A 23752-nucleotide genomic window follows, 5' to 3' on the forward strand; every position below is an offset into this window, starting at 1 on the left:
TTGTATGACCCACTTGCTTCTCTTCTCCTTTCTTCTCTCCACTCTGCAGGAGGTGGAAGGAATTTGAAAAGCTCTGAAATGTATCCTCCACGCTGTTTTCCCCCTCTTTTTCAACCTTGCAATCATGAAGACATAAATCACAATTTTGCACATGAATACAGTTCATTTGCATGAGTGTGGATTCACGTCCGTGCACTGCAACTGGTAAGCCCTGTGAGACACATCAGTAATGGGATCTGTTTCTCCTATAGTGGGCCTCCTCGATAGGGAGGCTGATAACATACTCCCAAGGGGACATCTAAGATCAGTGATTATCCTCCATTTACTGCAGCCTGCGCTCCTGCAGGGCATGTCGATGCATGAGTTTGGAGGAAAAGCCTGATTTGACGATAACCTTCTGGCTTTTTCCTTTCTGTGGCAGCCTTTTAACATGATAGATCCTTTAATTGCAGTAAACCAAGATTGACTGGAAGGTTACAGAGAGATGGTGACAGCACTGACCCTTGTAAAAAAGGAACTGCTGGAAATCCAATTTTTGTCTAAACACTTTCAGTGTGAGCACAAAGACTGTGTTTTGTCCGTGTTGTTTCTTTGGTTGGCAGGTCGAAAATCAAAGACTTTGATCAACTGTGACCAAGAGAAGAGGAGGTGAGATGAGTCTAAGAGCCAGATGGTGTGTTAACAAGCAGTACGGCGCTTAGTAACTTTCAGGTAGGAAAGAGTAACAATATTCTACTATAAATATTTAACTTTTTCTTTGTTTCTTACTTTACTAGATTTCACCAAGCCTACATTTTATGTGCTCCCATTCACATAAGCAAAGGAAAACCCTACATCCATCAAATAATACATTAATCTGCATGTAGTTCTATGCACACTCAAGTTTACGCCAACACGTGTTGCAGGAACTGCTGGAGACGAGAGGCGAGGTACACCCTGTACCTACTGCCAATCTATCACAGGGCCACATAGAGACAGACAACCATTGGCTCACATTCACACCTACGGGCAATTTTAGAATTGCCAGTGAAACTGCATGTCTTTGGAGTATGTGAAGAAACCCACGCAAACACAGGGAGAACATGCAAAGTCTACACAGAAGAGAGTCCAGCCAGCCGTTGGGATCAAAACCCAGCACCATCTTGCTGTGAGGCCACAGTGCTAACCGCTATATCAATGTGAGACGCCAAGAGAATGGAAGACAGCTTAACGTTTCACTATGTTTTATCATTTAAAACCGTCCTTTTTGTCTTAGTTTTTTTAAGAATACCAGACAGTTGCAGCGTTTTGCTCAATCGTACATGATGATTCAACCAAAACGTCCATTTCAGGTTTCCAGTCTCAAGGTGTAAAACAAAATGGCATAAAAACTGTTTTGTTCCTGCAGCCATCAATCATTCATTCACAAACGTTTGTTCATTCGTATATTTATTCTCTTAAACTAGTTTTCAGAGGCTTTATTGTGATGAGTGGAATAAGTTATCTATTAACCTTTAAAAAAAGGTTTTTTTTGTACCCAAGATGAAAATGAAACACTACACATCAGTGAAGTAGTATTTGTGTTGGCTAAACTCTCTGTCAAGCATCTCACACAAAGCATATGATTGGTTCTCCCACAAAGGATCGTAGGTTATCCCATTCGACTCTGGTTGGTCGTCTGATTGGGTAAAAAACAATGACTCATTATGTGGCCTATGAACAACAGAGAAACATGAGCACTTCAATTACCATTTACCAGTAGATATGACTCTCTACTGTAAATATCTACCTAGAGGTACAAATAAAATAACTTAACCTCTCTGATGATGACTTGTCTAATCCAGAAATCATAGATCTCATTATGTCCATTCATTTTGAGTTAAAAGCTGAAAGTGTTCCATCCCTGATTTTGACCAGGATAAAACTGCTTCGATCCAGGTGATAAGAAACAAGAGAATCAAACCAAATCATGAAGATAGTTAATGTTAATGTTTTCATTGAACGTTTTTTGCTTGTCTTTATTTTGTAATCTACACAAAACAAGATATACAAGATACAAGATGATATGTGCTACACTAGAGATTCCTTTTACCTTTCACTAACCTGTGCTTGGCCGGTTTTAAAAAAAGATTACCCTTTTTCTGGTGCTGTCACCTTTGCCCACTTTTCTCTCTGTAAATAGAGGTCTCGGGTGAATATGCAGCCCTCTGTGGAGTCAGAGATGTAGTGATAAAAAGCATCTCTTCTTTGCTGCTCACATCGCAGCATACAACACACTGGTTTACACAGCTCAGTGACAAGGACGACAGCTGCAGCATACCAAAGTTGAAAATATATCCTCCCTGCATCCCTGTCATCACCTCTTATTCTTCATCCCTTCCTTTATTTTAAGTCCATTCCTCCCTCAATGCTTCTGTTGCTCAACATCACACACGCTATGTTAGCAGAAGGATCATTTATTGACTGGCTGTGGACTTGAAGAGGAAACCACCAACCTCAGGTCAAAAGGCAAAACCACGAGTGAGCTCTCTCCAGTCTTGTCTGTTTGACATCGAAAAATTAACTTGTGGTGAGTCAGAGTGATGTCTAACCTGTCACACGTGTACAGTTGTCAATGTGGGGCAGTTCCCGGTTTATTAGCCTCATGCTAACACACGTCCTATAAAGACAAGGACATCTCAAAGGAGAAAGCGAAATGACCACAGCGCAATTTTATGGTGATGACAGTTGGTGAGGAAGAGGAGTGAGGCAGCGCGAAGAGAAGGGCACTGAACGCATGGATGACTCCCAGTTCATGACAGATCTGAGCTGAACAATCACGGCCGCACGTGTGTCGCCTCTTTTTCCGGAATGTGTTATTAACACACCAATGGAAACCACTTAACTCATGCCTATTCAATTATGCTAATGCATACATATACAAATGACCTGGGTTAGTTATTAGCTGTCTCAATTAGGGGAAATGTGTATCAGGGTGCAGAAGTGCAAGACTGAGAGATGAAGGCAGAGAGAGAAGGAAGTGATGGGTGGTTTGTTGTCCAATGGTTAATACCAGAAACCTCGGGGCAAGACTTGTGCAGCTTTTGTTTTATCTGCCAGTGTGCGTGGGCAGGGGGGATGGCGATCCTTAGCACTTGAACACGCAACAAGGCACCAAATCAATGTCACGCTGAGCACGTGTGAGCATATTGGTTTGGACATGCATGCATGTGTGAGGGGAAATGCATGAACAGGAGTGACTCTTGTCTTTGTGGCTTGTGTTAGCGCAGTGACGTGGCTCTATCCTGTGTTTACTGAGAACTCTGTAAACATCAAAGATGATGGAGCAAACTACAATAAGCTTTCATTTCACAGAAATAACCTGTTTTGATGTCGGATTTCACACCATTCTACTCTGTTCACTATAATATGTAAATTAGATCTAATTAATTCATGAAACCAGGTGATGTGAAACAAGTCACCGAATACAGAGCCCTAGTTATTTTAAAAATGTCACTGCATCAGTGAGTGTACTAAACTTTAGATTATGCAATCAATCTGAATCATAGAGTTGCGATTTAAAATGCTTGCAAGCATACACAGTAAAACCAGGTACTAAAATCAATAAAGCCAAAGAGTAATCACGATGATTAGTAGTGGAAAATTAAGCATCTCGCTTTGGTTGAGTGTTCTTCTTGGTATGATACATAAATGCTGAGTGGGGCAAAGCTAAGGTGACAGCAAAGTGATGTGGTCGTGATCTTAGTCAGTTCAACAAGATAACTAATGCGCCATGTCATCAAAAAACAACTGCTGAATCAACAGATAGAAGTGGAGCCCAAGAGCTGTATGTTTCCACTGGATGGTGGAGGTGGTGGTTGTACTGAAATATACTAATGCTCTGATATTAATAGGATTATTTCTCCACTGACATGCGTTTGGGTGTAGAGAGTATGAAAGAGACACTATAGCTATAGGAGCTATAGGAACAGTGCTGAATAAGCCAAGAAAGATTTAATGCTCCAGGGGTTTATATCCAATGGAGCAAAAGCACAGATCCTATTTGTAAGCTACACCAATTTGGCAGCTGCTGTAATTATTCAGCCAGAATACCTGGTCAAGTACCGAGCTCTGTTGCCTGTGGAAGTCAGTGTTGGCTCACAAACAAACAGATTTAGGTTGGTAAATATTCAAACACTGCTGTGCCTGAAACTGTGCCGTCTGCAACCAAAGTGTAAAATCTGTCGTTCCTCCAAGTGTATTATCACATTTTCCTTCCTTTACTCTGATTTGTAAAGTCTGTTTCTGTCTGACCCTCCACTATCTGGACTATTGGTGCTGTCCACAAGAGGTGGTGCTGACATTTCACCCTCTGCTTGTTGCCACCTCTCCTCTTTGCAGGAGCGCTGACCGTGGTTCTGAATCAACGCTGCATGGCCTGTGCACCGAGGCTCTTCCCACAGAGTGGAAAAAAATAGATTACTGGGTGGAGCAGCTTGGACCTAGTGTAAACTGGGTCTATCTGTAAGAGGCAAACATGCCCGAGTCTCAGCAGGCAGGGAACTCCACGCCCTGTTTGCTTCAAAGCTGTCACATGTGACAGCGTCATCTACAGAGGGAAGGGTGGGCTCCACGCCTGAACACATCCCTCAAATGAATATCGTTTAAATAAGCTCAATAATATTTACTTTGATCAAATAGGTGAACGTCTTCAGTCATTTCCTGTTATCTCTACATTTCTGCTTCATGCCTGCCCTTTAACATTCAGATCAAAAACACTGTGAATGTGCATCCGGTGGGATGATGTGTGAAAAGAACGGCTGATCCCCGGCTCAGGAGAGGCCAACCCCTCTCTGTCCTGTCTTTCCCTAGAGTAGAGAAGCCAGCCAATCAGAGTAGATGAGGCAATGTGTCACAGAGAGAGCGGACTGCATCCAGTGGACCGAAAGGAGCTGCCTGCCGCTCTGGGCAGGAAAGCTGTAGCATCCACGGATGGAGTGATGGGGTCAGAACAATGTGCACGACAACAACACAGGACAGCATGTATATTTACACACAGATATTCCTAACATCGAACAGACGTAATGTCAAAAGTATCATTCTCCTTTCCTCCATTACTGTCAACTCACAAGACATCCACAGTGCAAGGTTACATGAAGGTTAGTGTATTAGCTTCACAAATGCTACAGTACAGTATGTGTCACTCAGAGCTGTACTGCCGTTAGATAAACAACACAGTGTGAATGAGAGCCACAGACGTTCATTAACTATTGATGCAACGGGAAATCTCACAGCTGCATACACATCACACACCATGGACAGACACGCAACACACACCAGTTCCTGAATTGCACGACAATACCAGTGGGCACAATATTTTCCAAGAAAAGGATTAAATTGTCATCAACGCGAATGAATCGTGGCGTAAATCTAACAGTAACAATGCCAAGAATATCAGTGTTGAGTAGATTGTTCAGGTCCACTATTGGACGTACAAATCCATTTTTCAAGGAGCCACAAAGGCACTGCAAATGTGAATAGGATTTATTGGACCTTGTAGGAGAATAAAGGATTTGCAAGGTGGTGGAAAAATGGAACTCAAATCCAGCTGAATTGGGTTTTGTGTATATAAAGACAGAAAGTGTGCTTTAGCTTTTCATGACCTGTTCTCAACCAAGACAATGAAATCAAATAGACAGGAGCCATTTGAAGCCCCACAATCTACCAACTGTCACCTCTTTCATGTTCCTAAATGAGAGAAGGAAAAAAAACGTGCAAATGTTATTAAGAACAGAGACGCTTTATTCAGCCTCTGGCCCTCTAGTCTGTCTTTGTTTAATAGTCTACTGTACGTCAGCATGCATGGATGGAAAGAGGGAGGGATAGAATAGGAAGGAGAGGAGGAGAGATAGACCAGTTCATTTCAGTTGAATCTGGGATAATGAGGACAGAGAGGGAGAGAGGAAGAGATAAGGAATGACAAAGGGGAAATGACAAACAGCAGGGAAGGCAGCACAGTGATTCGATTACAGTACAACTTCTCATTAAATGACCAAGGAAGCGAGCCGTGGGCTGGAAATCCACAGCATCAAACTATAGACACAACTGTTAAATATGGTTTGTGTCTCTCTTTGCTGCTGGGTTATAACTGTTTCTCTCTTTGCCACGTTGAACCTGAGGAGCAGCCGCTGATCTAAAGCCAACTCCCCCCGTGGGAGTACGCTTATCCCCGCCTGTCACTAATGCCTCGGATTCTTTGTAGAGCCACATCCAGCCAGGTGCACTCACAGGATTATTCACACGCTGATATTTTGATTAGTTTCCAAGGAACTCGAAACAGGAGTCCCACAGATCTTTAAGGAGAATCGATTATGTGTATAAATGTTTTATTAATGCCAAGAAGTCAACTCAGATCTCCAGTGAGCATTAAACGCCTCACAGAGCAACAGAACAGTTGTAAAACAAGAACATGAGTCTTTCACTGTTTCCACTTTACTCCAAAACTGATCCGATGTTGGAAGGATGTGTTTTTATCCTTTTCAGCAGTCTGTCATTGGAAATCTGACATCCTTCATCCGGGACTGGCTGATATCAAAAAGACACTACACCTCCTCCTCCTCCTCCTCCTCTTCTATAAGACCTGACTCGTCCAATTACCAATACAGTACGCTGTCCTGAGAGCCATGTTTGCTGACATGCTCACACACAGCAAATACAGCATGCTGTCTCCATTTCATGACATGCAATTTCAAAAGCAGCAGCACTAACACAAGCTCCCATAAAACATGCTGCTATCACCTCCACGCTACCACCCTGTCATGTTTATTTATTTATTTATTTTTTGGTCTCTTACCTGGCAGCACGCTCTCTTGCCTGGGTCCTTTTCACAATCCCAGGAAGGTGTTCAGGCAAGTTCTGCTTTTGCTGAGGACGCTCGTATGTGGCACTTTGAGGAGAAGAAAAAAATAAAATAGAAAAATGAAAGGCTTAATAAGCAGTGTCCCCCCTTTTCTTTTCTTTTCTTATCCCCCACACGACGGCTCAAGAAGCACTCACGATCACACACTCAAACACCCAGTCAACAGCTCCGGCGAGCGAGCAGCTCACTATTCCTCTCTCACTCTCTGTCCGTGACACTCGTCTCCTCTCTTCCCGCCCACCTACTCCAGCCCCCTCCCCCAGCTTCTCTCTTCTCCCTCTCTCGCTCGCTCTTCTTCTGTCAGACAAAATGCACACGTCCCCTCTATCTCTCAGCTCACTGTTTTTCTGACATTTTCCCCACCCACTCACACCTTCTGCTCCATGAAAACAAATACAAATCGGAGGCACTATTAGATGCAATTTCCACACACCATCAACAAACTTATTCCTGGCTTATTGAGCATTTCAGATGATATTTTCTCCTGGAATAAGACAAAGAGCCTTGTGAAAGGCTAATCACTTCATGCGACGTAATTAATGAATAATGGTAATGAGGCATTCATACTGTATATGATTACAGCTGACACCAACACAGCCGCTCATTCACACTTATTCTTCTTAATTTCTCATGTCCTACTGGTGTATTTGATGCTCTGCACGTCCCATTCTTCAGGCTGCTAGTCAAGGGCATTCCCAGAGTTGCCGTATGCTAATGCTCTGCCTCGAGGAGCTGCCTGGCGTCCCCACAACTCTCAGCTCAACCAGATGTGGCACTCTGCTCTCCCAGGGAGGGGGCAGCAGATGCAAGGCTGAGGACCATCGGCAGCACAAAATCTGCCAAGCAGTCGAGTCTCATTTGACCACTCAAATGTAAACAGTGAGGCCAAGAAGGTTGTGTGGATGTATAATGCTTATTGGCATGAAACAAGTACGATAGTATTGCTAACAATTAAATATATTATATCAAACAACTAGTTCAATAATGGGCTCTGGATATTCCCTGTATTTTTAACATACTTGCACGTTAAGTGTGGTATAGATGACCACACAGTTAATTTACTGATCTGCTTAACTCATCGACCTGTGACTCTGCATGAGCTCCACCTTAAAAGCACTTTACTGTGTGTAGTGTACTAGTGTACTGTCCCTGAATGTGTCAAACATGCAAAGATGAGAGGCTGCTAATGCTATATATTACATATTACAGCATATTAACTGTACTATATTACTGTATAATATTTACTTGATTAATTTTACACACAAAACCAACACTGACGGCCAATAACTGGGAAAAAAGAAGATCGTTTAAACTGATTTTAGACGTGAGTATATGAAGTTTTTGTTTTTAGCTTATACAGTAACCAAGAAACTCATATTTTTTATATATCTGGGATTTCTTTGAGTTGGATTTGGCTGGTGGTAATAAGTTAAATAAGTTCTTGCTTTCCAAATCCCAAGTCCGTTCAGGTTCAGGTAGACATCCATTTGTGTGCTGGATGAGGTTTGTACTGTTTATTTCATCGTCCTTGATGCTGTTTTGTGAATACTTCATGTTTCTCACCTTTTCATGCTGTTCGAATACATCAAATTAAAGAGCTCTTCTCGCTGTTGCTAACCACCCTGCTGGTATGTGTGTCCTCTCTGTGCTTCCTGTCTGCCCTCCCAGCCACAAGCTCCACTTCCCCGACAGGTCACCTCGTATCTAATCAACCTTCTCCTCTGGAAATCCTTGAATTTTCCTTGCTTGTTTTGTGTATGGATTAATTAGGAGGCATGTGAACACTTCATTTTCCACTCTACATACAGTAGATGCGTCTTATGTGCTCATTTATAAGCCACTACTGACAACAGCAAACTACCTCTGTGAGACATGCAGCCACTGGCACAGACAGATGTTAAAGGTGGGTGTACTGTATGTGCACATTTGTGCCAATTTGTGTTTATTTACACACTGGGTCTCTCTATAAAGTGTACACAGTGATAAAGCACAATGAGACACATGGCACCACTGACAACACACACAAACAAATGAAAGCTAACAGACATATAAAGCAGGACTGAGGCAAAGCAAACAGGGAGTCTGTGTTAATGCGTTAATGATTACCAACCAACACCCTGCCTGGACGCGGCACAGCTTGCTCCTCTGTATATAAGCTTTGGTTCATCAGTCCTGTGTGTGTGTAATGTGTGTTTTGTCTTCTGTGCTTGTCAGGGGATCGATTACAGGGTAAGACTATGTGGCCAGTGCCGATCTGTGGTCCAGCAGTCTTATGGTCCAAACCTAATGAGCAGAGGAAGAAGTGCATCCATGCTAAGAGAAGCAGGCCATCCTCTATAGAAAATATCTGTTGTCTATCCCAACAATGTCGGCTAAACACTCCCAGTACTGCAGAGGCCATTCGCTATCACAGCTGGGGGCCTGGAAATTGCTCACCTCCAACACTTCCGAGCTTATCTCTTTTGCAAAAATAAACTGGCTGGAAGATAATGGTTTTAGCCAAAAGATTCTCTGAGAAGGAGAGTAAACACTCTGAAGAAGTCTGTATATCATCCGAGTTGTTTTTGAGATTAATGGAGCTCTGAACAGGAAAATGTAGGCAGCTGTGAAATCGCTAATGACTGGGCGCAGATTACTGTCGTCTGTGAGCGTCACCGAGGTCTAAAGGTGCAGTACTTATCTGTACATGTTAAAACAACTACCAGGCTGCCATTAAAAGACATAGGGAAAACATTCTAACGTTTCAACATCCTACTTTCTGCTGGTGCTAAATAAAAACCTGTGTTATGACAAGTCTTGCATTAAGAATCCATTTATTTCTTACTATATTTGGTATTTCTGGTATCTTGTAGCTTTATTTAATTTAGCATTTATAAGGTAAAATAAGTTCCTACACCGACACATACAGACTACACATGCCTTTTACCTGCAACAGCTTTTATCACCTCAATTTTTGCATAGGTTTGGAAGTGGCACACAAAAGCCAGAAAAGAAGCTCTTTCAAACCAGCAGTCTGTAAGTGGTCAACCTAGATGGAACAAGAATGGAGAAAAGGAGGAAGAGAGCTCAACAGGGTAAAAGACGAACAAAAAGGGTGAAATGGCATTTGGAAGAAAAAGTCAGTGAAATAAAAGGAGATGGGTGAACAAAGAGGACAATTTCCAAAATGTCAGGAGCATTTGAATGGTCACCTTTGGACTCTGCAAATCACCGGACTTATTCAAGCAGTACGAGAGAGGATGTGAAGCAGCATTTCTAAGTCATTAATACAAACCTTTAGTGACTACGTCGTTCAGTCCTCACAATGTACTAAATTTTATTACATTTCCACAACAATGCGAAACAAGCCATGCTCTGAAGTAATTTTAATTGTAAAGGCAGTATCAGTCTCTGGGTTGTGCATATTTCTTTGTATATATAATGTACGTATGTTTGTGCAGGTGAACCAAAACCTATCGTGCCTATAGATAACACCACTAGGTGAATAAGTAAATATTAGTTACTGCACAAGTGACAAAGTGAGCTTAAAACTTACGTCTGCTTGTCATTTAAATAGAGCTGCAGCAGAATTCAAGTTGTAAAAATATTATGTTAAAAAGTTTTAATTGTAGGTTGAATAACACAATTATCACCAAAATTAAAGTCTGTTAACACGGTTTGGATAAAAAACAGAGGCACTGTAACTTTGTAGTGACGACTGACGAGTAACAAGCTTGTTTTGAGAGAAGTATAATAAAGTGATATTCCAACTATCCATGCACAATTTAATGTTATAGCAGAGAAGTGTTGGAAAAGGAGAGTGTGTCGACTTTGTGCAAGTGATTCAAGATGGATTCTATTCCCGTTGTAGCCATTGTGTTGATTTGTTGTTTGTACCCTGCACCATGTAATCATGGACGTCATACGTCAATAAATGAAATGAAATGGAAACTTCAATTTCAGCAATCTGTAAACTGGGACACTGCTTTAGATTGACTGGCCGTGACTGTCAAACCTGCTGCTGCATACAAGAACAAAACCTGGGATTAAGTAAGTGTTGTTATAGATTAAGATGGAGTTCCCCCTGTGTGGAGCTTTTCAAAACAAGCTTCAGTCACTGTACACATACATTATATTACACAAAATCTGAGGCACTGGCTGCAGATTATATTTCACCCCTTTAATATATTGCCTAATACTTTAACCCGCCCAGGGTATCCAATGCTAAATCATTATGAGACAAAGACACGCTTCCAAATGGAGGAAAGTAGCCCTAATTACAGCTGATGCTCCTTCTAATCTCTCTCTCATTCTCATTCTCTCTCTCTCTCCCCACAGCAGGCAGGAAGCTGCCACGAATCACTTACAGCTTCATCGGTGGGTAAGTGGATGTTCAAATATGGAGCTGTTCAGAAAACTCCTTTCAATACACACAGGTGCTCCTTTCACCGCCACCCGGTTTATCTCCCTCACATGCATGCTGCAAATACTGTACACAAACTCCCACCCACACACATGCAGTACACACAGTTACACACAGAACACCTGCTGGGGTCAGTAACACATGCCAATGCCACTGATGTCACAGATGTTTGGCTGGCATCTGAGGTTACAAGAGGAGCAGAGGAAGACGAGCAGAGGAGCTTGTTTAGCCCAATTTTTTCCATATTTAAATTACAGACAACTCCTGTGGGTTATAAAGTTACCTGAATGACTATTACTGTGTAGGTTTTACACGGTATTGTTTTGAGAATATTACGAACATAAGAGAAGTGCTTTTGTATTATCTGCTAACTTCCACACAGTCTCTGTTCTGCTTTATTTCATCATTTTTATTAGATGTATTGAAATGATCCTGCCATGTTAAATTATTATGTTGATATCTGATGCTCAGAAACTCAGAGCAGCCTGTCAAAAATCCATCTCAATACAAACAAGCCAACATAGATCATGTCAGTTTCGCCTTTATTGCATGAAAAGGGAAGCAGAAGTCTTACTGGGTGTATTTTCTAAAATATCTTATAATGATATAGCTTAAATGAAATATAGACAAAATGATCATTGTAATAAATGTAAATTTCTGGAATAATTATACTGTTGCAAAACCAATAGTTGTTACCAACAAGGTGTGAAATTAGCTGCACTGATCAATTTGTTTACAAAGATAATCGATGGACTGATTATATGAAGGCTGAAAGGTGTCTCTACTCTAAAAGATCGATCCTGCTGCTCTACTGAAGTTGTACGTAAACAGACAACTACTGTACAAACCTGATTTCTAATTTTCAGTTATACACTCTAGTAGTTTGGGTTTTATCTGTTTTTTTTGTGGAAAGACCTCAATTGAAGACTCCCTACAACAGTTGGTATGACTGCTTTCAAGAACATTTACAGGTTGGTTTATGCTCATATGAGCCTATAAAACTAAACGACACAGATTTCCATTAACAGTACACTATAAGTCGGTGTCAACAACCTTCTGCATATCAATAATATAAGTGCATTTCAGATTTCAGTAGCCATTAAAGTAAATTATACACAGTACACAACAGCAAATATTCCCCAAAGTGGATCAATAAATTATTTCATTACTATTTTATACTGTAGTTAGCAGCACCGTTCCTATTGAATAATACATTTAATAATAAAATGCTTGAATAAAAGATTGAAAGATTAATGATAGAAGCCTAAAACACACTTTTACATAAATTATTTTTTCTACTGAATCACTTTAAGCGTAAACCCAGGAGGAGATCCTGTGTTGGTAGGTCCTATTAGTGTGCTCAATAGCCTTCATCTCCTTCTCTTCTAAGTCCAGTCACCAGGCACCGCTGCTCACAGAGGTCACATCCCACTCATCCCAGCTGCAGTAATTATGACATTCTTATGAAGACACGAGTGGCCCTTTTGACCCGAGAGTCCCCTTGACACACACGTGAGGAAGAGAGAGTGAGGTGGGAGTGATGGACTGAACGACACACTGCGTTAGAGGCTGACACACAGCACAGAGTATGGAGAGTACACATCTTACATAAATCAGAACACTAAGGAGCATCTTTGTGCAGACAGGAACAATGTGGTTTTTGGGAGGCGTCCTGTCTGGGATGGGATCGAGGAGTCAGAGCTGCTTGTTACAGCGCCCCGGGCCAAGTCTGTGTAGGGGACTCAGAAGGGGGATTAGCAGGGATTTAGAGAGCTGTAATTACCCTTGCCCGTGGAGGGTCTGGTAATTAAATTACCTTAGCAACCCCGTTACTGCCCAGCCTCAGAGTGTCCAAGGTCAGCAGGGGTGAAATCTCACAACATGCAACATTTGTTGGATATTGTTCTGTATTGACATTGACAAACAACAATGTTTGTGAAGTCTACTCATCATTAAAACATCTTAGGATTCACATTCTAAACAACAGAATCAGTGTGTGATAAGAATTGTACAAAAGTACAAAGACAAAAAGAAAATGTTTCACATATTCTATAGGCCGTTGGCATAATTACCTTATCAAGGCAATTTGTTGAATGCACTGTGATGATATGATGTGCAGTACAGCTGAATGCACAATGGAAATGACTTTTCATCAGGAATCAATCAAATGCTAACTTACTTTCTGTGAATTTCCTTTGTGGATGGTTACAGTGACATGGACTAGATTAATCGTTAAGTGAGAAATGAGCCGAGGTTAAAGACCAGTGGATTTTGGAGAGAGTAAAAAAGAGAGAGAGAGGTGCGTGGGTGTAGCAGCAGCTCCCACACAGGCAGGAAAGTCACGATCCACCACTGAACAGCACTCTCTCTTCTCCTCAAACTGGCATATCAACATGCCAACAACAACTCCCATGCAGAAAAGCAAGCTCACTTTATCTGCACATACATGCTCAGAGTTCCTGACTCCACCATCCAACATTTGAGCAGTGAACATACATACAAATTATCCACTCAAAGTGCCACTCAAGATTAGAGTTTGAATTTAGAATTCATTTTCGCTCCTCTGTAGATCCATAAGCTGCAGGAGAATGATAACATCCCATCCTAACATACTGCACATGAGCTGAGCAAGCATTCCTGCAATCACAAACACACACACTGACACGTGAACAGTGTGCACAAACTACATGCACACAACCAAACTAAATCACATTCAGACCTCATCCTTTACCAATGATCACTGAAATGCAACACCAAGTAATTAACTGCCTGCAATACTGCTGCTATTAGAGCTAATTAATTATCGTGCACGTACAGTGGGTTTCTTTGAATCATTCATGCTGTACGATGGAGAACGTCAGCCTTAACTAAACAGCCACAGTTGTATCAGTGAGCCTTACGGCATTCTGCCAAAATAATGATCCTACTCCACTGACAAGTGAAGGCAACAGATTCTGACGTAATTGAGTTACTGAGGCAAAAAGCTCCTGGTAGGTTCTCTTTTTAAAATAAACTTAGTCAGTTTATTCGCTGCCATAAGCAAAAGGTCCTTATTCTATTGTCATCTTGTGTCTATAGCTAATAATTAACAGAAAACGCTCACTTTAGCTTCCAGCTACTGTATTACAGCTGCCAAATGTTGGGTTATTGACACCAAACATGTTTTAACGTAAAGACAAATTACACATCCTACAAAATGCTTTTTCATTTGCTTGCTGGATGGAGCAAATACAAGTATCTAAAAGCCATAATAAAGTGTTGCTATGATTATTATGACTTCAATTTGTGATTAATCAATGATTCAATGAGAAAAATACTGAAAAAAGCTTTTCCTACGTACATAATAACCCTAACCTCAACGCGTGTGGTTTGGGAAGGTCAGCGTTGTGGCCTTTCATTGTACGGTAGACTGTAAAGACAGCCAGCATTTCTGCTCTCTGTTGCTCTGCACAAAAGACAGTGCAGTACATGGTGCTGCAAATGCTCATTAGACAGAATTGATTTTGTCTGTCAAGCACCTGTGTTTGGGGAGAAGGCAGCCAACCATACATATCTTGGGACTGCGCAGGATGATTTATGCTCATTTTGTACATCAGGTGTTAAAAATCGCAGACACCCAAGGGTTTTCCTTTTATTTTTTCACCTTCTTTATTTTATTTTCTACTTCCTGTGGTTACTGGTGGGAAGCAAAGAGAAGCGAGGGGATTGGCAGCTCTCCAGGAGCCAGTCGATCAACAGACATGTATCACATTACAGTGCCATTACCTTCCGCTGCAGCCCACTGGAACATGTAGAGGACATGAACAGCTGGTGCCAGATACCCTCTATAGCACCTGACGGGTGTGATGCTATCGACTTGGCAGAATTAGGCCGCCTCACAGAGCAATAATTATAACAAGAGATCTTAATCTCAAGCGTGAGAATGAAACCTAAAGGGAAAAGTGTGGGGGAAATCTCTCTTTCGAAATTTCTCCCAGTCACGTAGGCTCTCTGACGACACACCCACCCCCCAACAATCCCACCACCTATTCGCCCCCCCCAGAAGTCACCTTGATAGTGCCCTTCACAGCCCTCCATCACCACACATATAACAACAGATCACTGCCTTGTTTATTAGATTCAGAATCAAACAGCTTCCTGAATGTATGTTCTGTTTGAGGGAACACACAATACTCACTGAAGCTACGATTTATTTTCTTTATATTTATGCACATTCACACGAGACGTCAACAGGAGATAAATAAAAAAACATTATACCAAGAAAATATAGACACATACTTTATACACAAGTAAAATCATATGTCATTAAATAACAGACCAACAAATGTGACGAGTCTCTGGAAATCTAAAGGAAAAACAAACCGGGCATAAGGGAAACTCAAGCTGCAGTAAACTATGGTGAAAGACAGGGGAAAGGGGGCCCTTCTTTTAGCCACTGTCCTGCAGTAAGTTGGACTCTAACATACCCTTCGTTTTGTGTTTGTAAGCTTTGAACCTGGATTCATTCTGTGGCTCAACTAGAAGCCTGAAGGCAAAGTAAGTTATGAAGAGACAGGAACCCTGGGACTCTTAGTTTAACCTTGTCTGCCCTAATGGATGCTGGTGAATTGCATTGTTTTAGCAAAGAAAATTAGGGCCCTGCACAGGACTACAGAAAGAGGAAGTATAGATGCATTCCTCAGTTTATCTGAGCTGCATCCATCTCATTTTTTTCTCACTCTCTCCCGTTCTCTGTCTTTCTGGACGGCGCTCTGCCACTTTGGATGTGTCACGGGCAATAAGGATGAAAAATTGGGCTGCTCTTTGGGTCCCCAGTCAGCATGCCGGCTTCATCCTCCACCTCCACATGCCTGAAGGAGGCCAAGCTCCATGCTCTCAAAACAAAATAGGATTTAACAAGGCTAGAATAACTCACAATGCCTTTGTAAATAGCCACTGAACCACACCTTAACCAGCATAGGTGGTTGAATATAGACTTTAAAACAGAGTGGTGGAGTCTGACAGCATAGAAAGGACTGCACAGGTTAGAATTTACAATAAAATATAAATCAAACATCTAATCTAAATTTAGCATTATCACCTATAGATACATAGCAGTTAAATATCACTGTTTAATGAGTGACACCAAGAAAAAAAGTATTTCAAAACTATCAAAATGAGTCGTACAGCCCACAGTATCCATTCCTCTCAGCCAGAATCTTACCTCAAATTAGCACTTTTTTGGCCTTTTATTTGTTTCCAGAACACATTTCATCGTTTATAAAAAGTACAAAGTGCTGGTTTTTCTACAGCTTGGGCTCAATCATCCGGTGTGTGTACCCCTTCCAGAATGAAAGACCCGAAATCTGTGACAGCAAAGTATTCAAAATGACCTGTAGAAGAATTTTGGAGGACGGACTTCACACCTAGGGGCTCATCTATTATGTGTTTGCTACAAGTCTATAATTACATACCGCATAATCTTGGGAAGCTCTGTTATATGACAAGAACTTGCATTACGAGTAGGTGTTTGATTTGGTAAAAGCGTCACTCAATAATACAACCATCTTTAGCTTCACTGGCCATAAAAACAGGGTGTGAGACAGTCACATGTGACTCAAAATATTCTGCATCAGATTCCGACATGATGCATCATGTTTTTCAGTAGCTTTGTACTGGACAGTTTGTAATTCCATCCACCTCTAATCCATCGCCACAGTGTGAAGACACGTGGACAACAACGGCTGCAAGAGAACAATCAGCATTGCTGACAGTTTACTGGTTTCCCATATCCTGCATCTGAACAGTGGGTGTAGATGTAGTATAAATTTGCTCTCCAAGCTGCACAGTGTCCTCATGGGTCAAAGCGAACTGGCTAATTTATATTCATATATTCACACTGTCAGCCTCTTTGTGAGTTTACAGTACACTTTGGGTTGGGACTGTCAAATACGCTTTAATTAAACAAGTAACAAAAATGCAACTAAGCAGCTTTAGTATGTCCAGACAGAGAACACTTCAACCCATGCATGCTGTTGCATTTTTATCCAAATGCAGAAAAGATTATGAGACATCAGCTTCGATCATCACATCCACAACGTGAAGAATACACTATGTATATATACTGTATATGTATAATAAATGATTCTAAAGACCCCGAAAGCTGTCATTTTAATCACTTTGTGTTTAGAAGTAAGTACCCAGCAATATGGGTGATGGGGCTCATTCATAGGAAGCAATATTCTGCAGGGGCTAATACATTTTAGCATTTACTACATTTATCTTCTATTAAAGCAAAAAATATTTGCTATTCCAGTAACACAACAATAAAACCACCTGATGTTTAAATTAATCTTACATTATTCTCCATGGGGAATATAGGAACATAGGACAATAGACATTTTAACAAAAAAAGTACAGTATGAATTGAAGAGTTGAGATGTACAAGAGAAAAACTGTAGCAGGAATAAAATAGACTACCTACAGAAGATGTGAGCCCCACCACAGAAGACATATGGTATTTCAGTAAAAACAGATGTTTGGTGTTTAGTGCCTCGATTGGTAAAAGGAACAGAGACTCACCTTTAACTCAACGATCGCTGCTGCAGTGTTTCAGTAAATGGTTCCTCTTCACTCCCCAGAAGTTGCTCAGATCTATAGGAGATGAAGAAGGTGCAGAAATGAATGTAATATAGATGTCCACCATTCTCATAGTAAACACTCTCAGAACAGGAAATTAACAAAAATACATTTCAAACATTATTCTTTGTTTCATATAATGACAGTTAACATTTATTTATTGTGTCCACATGCATGTTTGTCAAGTTGTGCTACTATGTCTTCCTGTCTCGTCTGTGCATCTCAAATGTGTGAATGCACCAAGATGCACACGACAAGACCGCCAACATTTGCAATGTGTGCTCGCAAAAAGAGGTGGCAGACATCAGCGGAGCCGCTCTATGTCTATGTTAGAAATTATTTAGACCACCACATCAGTTTGGGGATCTCACACACGATAAACCACAGGTACCGTGTCAAGACAAAGACAACAAACCCTGATTTGCATTTGAAATCTCCTAATAATTAAAGAGCACAATGGGCTCAAACAACTGCACACAGAAACTAGACACAGATAAGTAAGCCCATGTCGTCTTCTCCTGTTGATTGGTCCGTCAGCTCGGTAATGTGTCCATGTCAGTGGCAGGTGGCAGATATCTATTATCGATGGACTATTTTCACAGACAATTGGCCATATTCAGGGAACGGCCAGTGGAAACCAGCCAGCACAGAAAACAGCTGGAGATCTCCTCCCAGCAGATGCTGCCTGCAGCGGAGGTGTGGGAAAATGTCCAATACAGTCCTGGTGGGAATTTAGAGGGTCTGGGTGCTGTGTGCTCTCAGTTCCTCTACTGTACAACCCCCCCACAAGTCTAATAATACTAATAATTATTTTTAAAGGGGTTCTAATTAAATTATTTTAATGCTGGATTAAATTCATCAGTGTATTGGAGCCTATCCTAATGAAATGCTGCAGAGTAATATGTGAAGAATAAACCAACATGATAAAGAACGAGTCCACCTCTAAACCCAACTTGGATGAATCTCTGTCCTAAGGCCCAAACAAGTGGAGAAAAATCTTCTGCTTGCACAGGAGGTGATGAGGCTTACAACACTGTTTACCGTAGTTGTGTGAATGTGGCGCGACTGCTGATGACTGACATTCGTTCTCCCCCTCATACTGTGAAAAGTGTATTTACCGGCCAACTGATGCACAGATTAAAAGCCATTACCTCTACTTGGCAGGAGGATAAAGGGAAAAGTATTTCCAGACAGCACATTCATTCACATCTCAATGCACCTGTCATGCCTTATCAGAATACAAAATTATGATGGAAAGTGAAAAGGTAAATAAATTCAATTTTACATTGTACTAGACACATTCAAACATTTAAATGACTTATGGTAGTTGTGATTTTTTCCTTTCTGCATATGGACAGTCATTGTTACAATTACTATACACATTATTATGAAACATACAGTAGTTCATAATAGATGTGGCTCTCCAGTATTTCCGTGGGGTGTTCCTGTTGAATTCAATATATAGTAGTAACTGTAAATGAAGTGCAGCAGGTTTTTATTTTAAAATAATGATTTGTGTGTGTTTTCTGGGTGTTTACATGTGTCCGTCATGTTGAATCTTCCTTATAATCTCAAATATTAGGTAAATATTTGGTGCATTTTTGGTAACTAAGGGTCTGCTCCCACTACAGTGACAAACTTTCTCACATGTAAATTACATACAAAGGATGCAGGCTGTGGTGACAGCAAGTTCCATTACTATCGTGTGCACAAATCAATGATGAATCCTCATTTGAAATGGGCTGCTAAATATGCATGCATAGCAAATAGCATGATCGGAACACAATGAGCATGTCATCTTGATATTAGTCGCTAGCAACCGAGTATCTGCCTTTGTGACTTTCAGCAGCCATCTGTACAAGTTCTTTTGTGAGGCTTCATAGAACACAGCTCCTCTTTCCTGCTGTGTTTTCACATTTCCTCTGCAAGACTTCTGCTCATTACATTTGCCAATTTTTGAAATCACAAAATACAACAATTCTCCTGTAGCTCTCAGTTTGGAGGCATTTGTCCACCTCTTGTATATCATTCTGAATGCACACTAGAGCTCTCAGTTAAAGCGAAGGTTTACCATCATTCCATCCAGATATATTCTATCATTTATTCACTTTAAGTACAAATTACTTGAACAGACTCTTGGGCAAACTGCAACATAAATGGTACAATTCTGTGAGGGATATGGACCCCAGCCACTTATTGGCCAATTCCTATTCTCCAACGTGAGATACTGATTTCATTCATTTCTCTCACAGTCTCCCAGGTATGGAAAACATAACCTTCTGCACAATCTCCATGCTCAACAATCTGTGCAGTAGCTTATGTAACGACATGATGAGGAGGCAAAGACACAATCTTTAGATCTGAGTGTAGACTGAAAACCAGTGGACGGTGGATGAGACACTCGACAGGAGAGATATTACCACGGTAATCTACACTGAGAGGTTGAGCTGTAGAGCAGGCTGACCTTGAAGTGTTAAACCTGCCAATCAAATGAGTGTTTCTCCTCTCTGACAAGCAGCCAGGCAGAAAGCAAAGCCCCAGATATGTCAGCTGGGTCCAGATGTATAAATGATGTGGAGACACTAAGAGAATATGTACACAATTCTGCACCCTTCCCCAAAAACCTGATTTCAAACACTGATGTTTTTGTATTATGTACCTTCATGACATGCAGGAGCTGCATTGTATAGCTCGTCTAAATGTCTGCTGGTTTTTATTTGGATGTTACCAGTCTGTTGATGTAGTAGGGGTGACCCAAGAAAAACAGTGGATGATTCTACAGATACAGTACTTCTTAATCAGCATTTTTTAAAATGCTGCATCCATTGATGTCAGGCAGTGTGGAAATCCTAACTAGCCATCTGTTATGGGCTCCACTAGGTGCTCCTTCAGGTTAGGGTTAGCTCACTGCTTACTGCTCTGCTCAAGTCCAGCACTTCACACAGAATTAACTTTGTCTAACTTAGTTTTTTACCAAAGACAAAACAATAAAACAGTAATGGATCCAGATACATGTCTGCAACAGACTTACAACAATGAGCTATCTGTTTAAGGACAACCATTTTCACATGGCTAGGTTGTTGGGAAAGAACAGTGCTGGGCAACTGGGCATATCCCAGGTAGTCACAACAGATTGAGATGGTCGGGGAAAGAGGCTGTAAAGACAATAGTAAGAAGTCTCAAAGCTAGAGAAGCTGGACATCTGGGATAAAATGCAAACCCTGAATTAAGCATATTATGACCACTTTGATATTACAAATCCTATTGGTCTTTTAATGAGGAGGGTAGTGATAGTTCCTGTGTGTTTGGGAATACCATCCCTGTCTCCTACTACAAATGAAAGCACTGATATGCTTAGCAACAGTTTCCTTGCACGCCTCACAACAACTGTGCAGCACATCTACATGAAGCACATCTCTATGTGCATATGTCTCTGCCGGGTGCACATTTCCTACGAGGAAAGTGTTACCATTTTTAATTTTACTTGTACTGGATTTTACAGGTGGTGAGGAACATAATGTTATGAAATAAGACAACTGACATTTGAATGTTTCAAAGATACTACATTCTGTTGTTCCAGTTCGACACCATTTTTGAGACCCTGCGCTTGTCTGTTTGCAATACATACGTTCTACCTTTGTTGGCACCCAGAAGTGTTATTCTGTTGTCCATAATAAGGTTTTACTCTGCGCTGCACTCGGTTTGCTGAAATGCTGAGTGACAGTGAACTATAAATGTTACAAGGTGCAGAGACTGACACCTGACAGTGGAAGGAATAAGAAATAAAAAAAACATGACACCCAGTGAAGCTGTAACCCGAGACTTGAGATGTGTGTTTTATTATTTTTACAGTTCTATTTTTGCAAGAAAGGCTCACTCAATTTTCCCCTTGTGACTCTTACCCCCTATCCACCATCAGAACACCTTGCCTGCCGCTCTTCACACCAAAGAGTTTGAATCAACTCTAGGTTGGAGACTTGCGGCACCTGGGTAAAATGCAGAGTCTGTAGCAGCTGTGGTATTGGTGGATGAGCTATTCTGCTGTGACACAATTGCAATCCTCTCCTTCTGCCTTTGATGGCTGCTCACTGGGAGAGTAATTATGAACCCCGGAGATCACTTTGAATAGTAAATCCCCCCTCAAGTGGTGGCAGACATTTTAAATGATAAGTTTTTATAAAACAGTAAGTAATTGCTGTACAGATGTTGATTTACACATTTTCATGCTAAAGGTTTGTCTAATATGAACAGAGCAGAACTTTTGGTGGAATCATTTCTTCAGTTTGTTGTCTCAGTCTATATAGTTCCACTTGTGCCTCCCACAGTTTTTCTGATGCCGCTTTGCAGGCCACCAGTCTCCAGTGATGTCACACTGATCTGTGTGCACACATGCCCAGCTGCATGCCAGTTCATCTCGACATGAAAACAGGGATCACAATATCTCCGGCGTGGGCTTTTATCCCTGTGGCCGCGTGCTGCCCAGAACAGACTCTGCCCTCTGAGCAAATAAGATTACCTTGATGAACAGAGGCAAGCTTGTTTACTCCCTGTGTCAAGGTACTTTAGGGGTGACTCACTGTCAGTGACAGCAAACTTTAGTGCCGTGATGCAGCTCTCAGGTTTTTGCCTCAATCAAAAGAAAATGCTGATCCAGAGTTTCTGTAAACCGGGATCTCAAATAGCAACTCCTTCTCAGGTTGCTGGAAGGTAACGCTCTATTAAGTTCTCATGAGCTGTCAGAGCTCTTTTTTTAGTGCCATTTGTCATCTTATCTGTGTTTATGAAATTCTTCATAGCTTTGCCCTAAAATGACCTGCGACTAAAGGCTCAATCCTGAACAACAATGATGAATTTCAGTGGATTTCAACAGTTTCACTGGTACAAATAATGTAGATATCAGAATGTTCCTATCTTCATACTGTACAAGGTTTCAGGAGGCTATATTGTAGGAAAGATGTTGTCAATGAAAGATACTGTACAAGCATGTGTTATGTTAATGCACATACAACAATGAATATTATCATGTTGTATATAAAGTAGTTGCTGCTATTAGGCCAAGGACTCTACTACTCCATATAGATGAGTTTAGGTCACTTATGATTATGATGGATGTTGATCCATGTCTGGTCTACTGTGAACTTGCCACAACAAGAGAGATAGCTGTGCACTGCCAGGCAGGCCACCATTTAAAAATGGGTTCCATTTTCACTAAGGACGGCTGATTCCCATCGTCTTCTCTGTTATTTCCTACAATGGTTTATCCATTTGCTGGAGGCAATGGTCTTATAGCTAGCTGAGGTGAGATGATTGTTATTCATACACATGCCTGAAGCATGACAGGGCCTAGAGACAATAAACAGCCAGAATATAAGAGTAGAGAGGGTGGATATATCATAAAAAGACACAGGAGATGGATTTGTTTGTACTGCTTCACTCAAGATATTCAGCGACTTAATACAAAATACATACATGCACAAAACATCAGGATGTTATAAGATAAATTCAGGCCCCTACAGGAAACTCAAACAATGATCCATAAAGAAAACCGTACATATCTTCAGCAGTAATTCAGTGTTAGTTCTTCTTCCATTCTGCAGGTACAGTAAACCCTGCGGTGGCATTCCTGTTCATTTTTAGCAATAAAAGCAACAAGACAGATTTATATTTTTATAACTATTTTATAGGTTATATACACAGGTTATGTGTGTTGTGAGGCATGTGGGAACAGTGTAGAGTGTATGAGTGTTTTGAAAGCAACAAAATCACCTGAGCAACTTTAAACTAAGATAAACCTTTTAAACTTAGCTTTTGTAGGAGCTGAACAGATACACACCCACTGTAGTTATTTACCATCA

General features: G+C 41.1%; 1 protein-coding gene across 5 annotated transcripts in view; it reads right to left on the reverse strand.

The window, feature by feature from the left end:
* The window catches only part of syt1a (synaptotagmin Ia), a 135596-nt gene that overhangs the window by 64923 nt on the left and 46921 nt on the right, over nt 1-23752 (reverse strand). For 4 of the 5 annotated variants that reach the window (XM_026364115.1, XM_026364118.1, XM_026364117.1 and 1 more), the window contains 2 exons: nt 17841-17912; nt 6812-6904 (listed from right to left, as the gene is read on the reverse strand). The gene's annotated coding sequence lies outside the window, so the exon portion shown is untranslated. The remainder of the gene's footprint in view (nt 1-6811; nt 6905-17840; nt 17913-23752) is intronic. The other variant, XM_026364116.1, reaches the window with a different exon arrangement.

The sequence above is a fragment of the Anabas testudineus genome, chromosome 23 (assembly GCF_900324465.2).
Source record: "Anabas testudineus chromosome 23, fAnaTes1.2, whole genome shotgun sequence".
Taxonomy (NCBI): Eukaryota; Metazoa; Chordata; class Actinopteri; order Anabantiformes; family Anabantidae; genus Anabas; species Anabas testudineus.